We start from the raw sequence: 6,000 nt of genomic DNA on the forward strand, positions 1-6,000 counted from the left end.
CTCTGCTTAATTTATTGAGAAGCTACAATTTTGAGTATTTGTATACAGTGTAAGGAACAGGTCCAACTTTATTCTTTTGCATGTTGATATCCAGTTTTCCCAGCATTGGGACTGTCCTTTTCCTATTGAATGGTCTTGGTCTTTGATTCTTGTCAAAAGTTGATTGACCATACATGAAGGGTTTATTTCTGGACTCTATTTTATTCCATTGGTCTATATGTTTATCCTTATGCCAGTAACACATTGTTTTGATTACTGTAAGCTTTGTAGTAAGTTTGGAAATTAGGAAGTATAAGTTCTCCAACTAGGTTGTATTTCAAGATGACATGGCTGTCCCCTTCATTTCCATAAGAATTTTAGTATCCATTTGTGTAAAAAAGGAAGTTAGAATTTTTGATACAGGATATATATGTATATCGCGTGTGCACACATACACACACAAAAAATTTTTTTTTGAGACAGAGTCTCACTCTATTGCCCAGACTGGAGTGCAGTAGCATGATGGCTTACTGCAACTTCTGCCTCCTGAGTTCAAGCAATTCTCCTGCCTCGGCCTCCTGAGTATCTGGGATTACAGGCACCCACCACCATGCCCAGCTAATTTTTTTACTTTTAATAGAGATGGGGTTTCACCATGTTGGCCAGGCTGATCTTGAACTCCTGACCTCAAGTGATCTGCCTACCTCAGCATTCCAAAGTGCTGGGATTACAGGTGTGAGCCACCACACCTGGCCTTAATAGGGATTATATTTTTAGGTCAATTTGGGGAGTATTGCCATCTTGTCTTCCCATCCATGAACACAGAATATCTGAAACTTTTGTTAGGTCTTTAATTTCTTTCAGCAACATTTTATAGTTTTCAGTGTACAAGCCTTGCACTTCCTTGGTTAAATTTATTCCGAAGTATTTCATTCATTTGGATGTAATTGTTAATATAATTGTTTTTCTTAATTTCCTTTTCATATTGTGCATTGGCAGTGTATAGAAAGAAAACCAATGTGTTTATTGATCTTGTACACTGTAACTTCACTGAATTTATTATATTGAATACTCTGTGTGTGTGAATATTTAGTATTTTTTATATATAAGATCATGTCATCTGAAAATAGAAATAGTTTTGGATCTTTTTTTCCCAATTTTGATCCCTTTTATTTATCTTACCTAATTCCTCTGGCTAGAACTTCCAGTACAATGTCTAACAATAGTGATAAAAGCACTTGTCTAATATCGTGATCTTGAAGAGAAAGCTTTCAGTCATTCACCATTGAGTATACAGTTAAGCTGTGGATTTTTCATAAATACCTTTTATTGTGTTAAGGAAGTTGCCTTCTGTTACTAGTTTGCTCAGTTTTTTTGTTTTTGGATTTTTTTTGGTCATGAAACAGTATTGAGTTTTTTTGTCTAATTAATTTTGGAGATAGGGCCTTGCTCTGTCACCCAGGCTGGAGTGCAGTGGGGTGACCACGGCTTACTGCAGCCTTGACCTCCTGCCTCAGCCTTTTGAGTAGCTGGGACTACAGGTGTGTGCCATCACGCCTGGCTAATTTTTGTATTTTTTGTAGAGATGAGGTCTCACTATGTGGCCCAGGCTGGTCTCAAACCTTTGGGTCCAAGAAGTCCTCCCATCTTGTTTTCCCAGTGTTGGGATTATAGGCATGAGCCACCACACTTGGCCTTGAATTTTGTCAAATGCTTTTTCTGCATCGATTGAGCTGATCGTATGCTTTACTTTTTTCATTCTATTAATCACATATTATGTTGTTTGATTTTCTTGTTGAATCAACATTGCATTCATGGGATAAGTCCCATTTGATCATGGTGTATAATCCTTTTAATATGCTGTTGGTTCAGTTTGCTAGTGCTTTGTTGAGGATTTTTGCATCTGTATTCCTAAGAGATATTGGTCTGTTTTCTTGTGGTGTCTTTGTCTGGCTTTGGAATCAGAGTAATGCTGGCCTCTTCTATTTTCTTTCTTTCTTTCTTTCTTTTTTTGGAAGAGTTTGAGAAGGATTGGTGTTAATTCGTTAAATGAGTGGTAGAATTCACCAGTGAAGCCATGTAGTATTGGACTTTTCTTTGTTGGGAAGTTTTGATTATCAGACTCTTTATGTTATAGACCTATTTATTTAGATTCTCTTTTTCTTCCTGAATCCATTTTGGTAATTGATATTCCTAGGACTTTGTCCACTTTGTCTAGGTTATCTAAATTTTACATATGATTGTTCATAGTATACTCTTATAATCCTTTTTGTTTCTGTAAAGTTGGTAGTAATTTCCCCACTTTTATTTTTGATTTTAATTAAGTATATCTTCTCTCTCTCTCTCCCTTTTTTTTTTTTTTTTTTGAGATAGAGTCTCTTTCACTCAGGCTGAAGTGCAGTAGCATGATCTCAGCTCACTGCAACCTCAGCCTCACCTCCCGGGTTCAAGTGATTTTGTGCCTCAGCTTCCCAAGTAGCTGGGATTAGAGGCACTCACCACCACACCCAACTAGTTTTTGTATTTTTAGTAGAGACGGGGTTTGACCATGTTAGCCAGGCTGGTCTTGAACTCCTGGCTGCAAGTGATCTGCCTGCCTTGGCCTCCTAAAGTGCTGAGATTACAGGTGTGAGCCACCATGCCCAGCCATCTTCTCTTTTTTATACTTTTCAATCTAGCTGTTGATTTGTCAATTTTATTGATCTTTTTCAAAGAGTAACATTTGGTTTTGTTGATTATCTCTGTTGTTTTTCTATGTTCTTATTTATTTCCACTCTAACCTTTAGTATTTCCTTCTTTCTGCTAGCATAGGATTTAATTTGCCCTCCTTTTTCTAGTTCATTAGGTGTAAAATTAGATTATTGATTTTATTTTTCCTTTTTAGAGATAGGGCTTCTTGCTCTGTCACCCAGGCTACAGTGCAGTGGTTTGATCATAGCTCACTGTAAGCTCAAACTCCTGGACTCAAGTGATCCCTTTCTCCCACCTTAGCCTCCCAAGTAGTTAGGACTACAGGTACATGCCACCATACCTGGCTAATTTTTAATTTTATTTATTTATTTATTATTTTTTGAGACAGAGTCTCGCTCTGTTGCCCAGGCTGGAGTGCAGTGGCGTGATCTCGGCTCACTGCAACCACTGCCTTCTGGGTTCAAGTGGTTCTCCTGCCTCAGCTTCCTGAGTAGCTGGGACTACAGGCACATGCCACCACACCTGGATAATTTTTTGTATTTTTGGTAGAGACAGGGTTTCATGCAGTATTTGTCTTTCTGTGTCTGGCTTATTTCACTTAGCATAATGTCTTCCAGATTCATCCATATTGTCACAAATAGCAGGATTTCCTTTCTTTTTAAAAAATGGAATAATATTCTGTTGTGTGTGTGCATACATTTTCTTTATCCATTAATCCTTTAATGGACGTTTGTTTTCATATCTTGACTGTTGTGAATAATGCTGCAATGAATATGGAAGTGAAGATTCTTCTTGAAGATAGTGATTTTATTTCCTTTGGATGTATACCCAGAAGTGAGAATGCTGGATCATACGGTAGTTCTGTTTATATGGTGAGGATGTGGAGTAAAGAGAACCATTATATAGTCACATGCCACATAATGACATTTATTTATTCTTTTTTGTTTTGTTTTCTGAGACAGTCTCGCTCTTGTTGCCCAGGCTGGAGTCCAATGGTGCAATCTCGGCTCACTGCAACCTCTGCCTCCCAGGTTCAAGCAATTCTCCTGCCTCAGCCTCCCAAGTACCTGGGATTACCGCCTCCCACCACCGTGCCCTGCTAATTTTTTGTATTTTTAGTAAGGACAGGGTTTTGGCATGTTGGCCAGGCTGGTCTTAAACTCCTGACCTCAGGTGATCCATTCGCCTCAGCCTCCCAAAGTGCTGGGATGACATGCATGAGTCACCGCACCAGGCCTATTTATTTATTTTTGAGATGGGGTCTGGCTCTGTCACCCAGGCTGGAGTGAGTGGTGTGATCTCAGCTCACTGCAACTTCTGCCTCCAAGGCTCAAGCGATTCTCCTGCCTTAGCTTCCCAAGTAGCTAGGATTACAGGTGTGTGCCACCATACTGATCTAAGTTTTATATTTTTAGTAGAGATGGGATTTCGCCATGTTGGCCAGGCTGGTCTCAAACTCCTGGCCTCAAGTGATCCACCTGCCTCAGTCTCCCAAAGTGCTGCGATTACGGGTATGAGCCACTGTGATGGGCCCACATAATGAAATTTAGGTCAATGAAAGTTAATGGTGGTCCTAAGATTATAAAGGAGCTGAAAAATGCCTTTAACCTAGTGACATCATTGCTGTCATAACCTCATAGCACAATGTATTATTACATGTTACTGCAAGGCCAGGTACAGTGGCTCACTCCTGTAATCCTAGCACTTTGGGAGGCCGAGGTGGATCACCTGAGGTCAGGAGTTCAAGACCAGCCTGGCCAATATGGTGAAATCCCATCTCTACTAAAAATAAAAAAAAAATTAAAATTAGGCATGTGTGGTGGTAGTCGCATATAATCCCAGCTACTTGGGAAGCTGAGACAGGTTAATCGATTGAACCTGGGGGCAGAGGTTGCAGTGAGCTGAGATCACACCATTTCACCCCAGGCTGGGCAAAAGAGCAAAACTCAGTCTAAAAAACAAACAAAAACTCCAAAAAACCTGCACTGCCAGTCATATGAAAATATAGCATATACAATATTGTACAATACATAATACTTGATAACAATAGTAAATGACTGTGTTTCTAGCTTATATGTTTACTGGACTGTTTATCATTATTTCAGAGTGTATTGCTACTTATATATATATTTTTAAGTTAACTGTAAAGCAGCCTCAGGCAGGTCCTTCAGGGGATATTCCAGAATGCATTATTATCACAGGAGATGGTAGCTGCATGTGTATTATTGCCTCTGAAGAACTGGAGTGAAACGAGATGATGGATCATCCATATTGATGATCATGACCCTGTACAGGCCTAGGCTAATGAATGTGTTTGTGTCTTAGTTTTTAACAAAAAAGTTTTTTTTTTTTTAATTAATAGAAAAAAGCTTATAGAATATGGATAATAGGCTGGATGTGGTGGCTCATGCCTGTAATCCTAGCCCTTTGGGAAACTGAGGTGAGAGAACTGCTTGAGCCGAAGAGTTCAAAACCAATCTGCACACCAGAGTGAGACCGCCTTTCTACAGAAATGTTTTTAAAAAATTAACCAGGTGTGGTGGTATGTACCTGTGGTCCCAGCTACTCAGAAGGCTGAGGTGGGAGGATTACATGAGCCCAGGAGGTGGAGACTGCAGTGAGCCATGGTTGTACCACTGCACTCCAGCCTGGTTGACAGGGCAAGACCTCTAAAAAATATATGGATAATAAAGAAAAAATATTTTTATACAGCTGTACAATGTGTTTGTATTAAGCGAAGTGCTTTTACAAAGAAGTCAAAAGGTTAAAAAATTAGAAAGGGGCTGGGCATGGTGGCTCACACCTGTACTCCCAGCATTTTGGGAGGCCAAGATGGGTGGATCACAAGGTCAAGAGATCAAGACCATCCTGGCCAACTTGGTGAAACCCCATCTCTACTAAAAATACAAAAAATTAGCCAGGCATGGTGGCAGGTGCCTGTAATCCCAGGTACTCAGGAGGCTGAGGCAGGAGAATCACTTGAACCCGGGAGGCGGAGGTTGCAGTGAGCCAAGATCGCACCACTACACACCAGCCTAGGCAACAGAGTGAGACTCAGTCTCAAAAAAAAAAAAAATTTTAAAAGGTGTATCATGTTAAAACATTGTAGTATGCTAAGGTTAATTTATTATTGAAGAAATAAAAATCTTTTAAAATTTAGTGTAGCATAAGTGTACAGTGTTTGTAAAATGTACAGTAGGGTTCAGTAATGTCCTAGGCCTCCACATTCACTCACCGCTAACTTACTGATTCACCTAGAGCAACTACCAGTCCTGGAAGCTCCATTAATAATAAGTACCATAGATGGGTGTACTATTTTTTGTCTTTTAT

The sequence above is a fragment of the Aotus nancymaae genome, unplaced genomic scaffold (genome assembly GCF_030222135.1).
Source record: "Aotus nancymaae isolate 86718 unplaced genomic scaffold, 86718_ANA_hifiasm-v0.15.2.pri h1tg000040l, whole genome shotgun sequence".
NCBI classification, from domain to species: Eukaryota; Metazoa; Chordata; class Mammalia; order Primates; family Aotidae; genus Aotus; species Aotus nancymaae.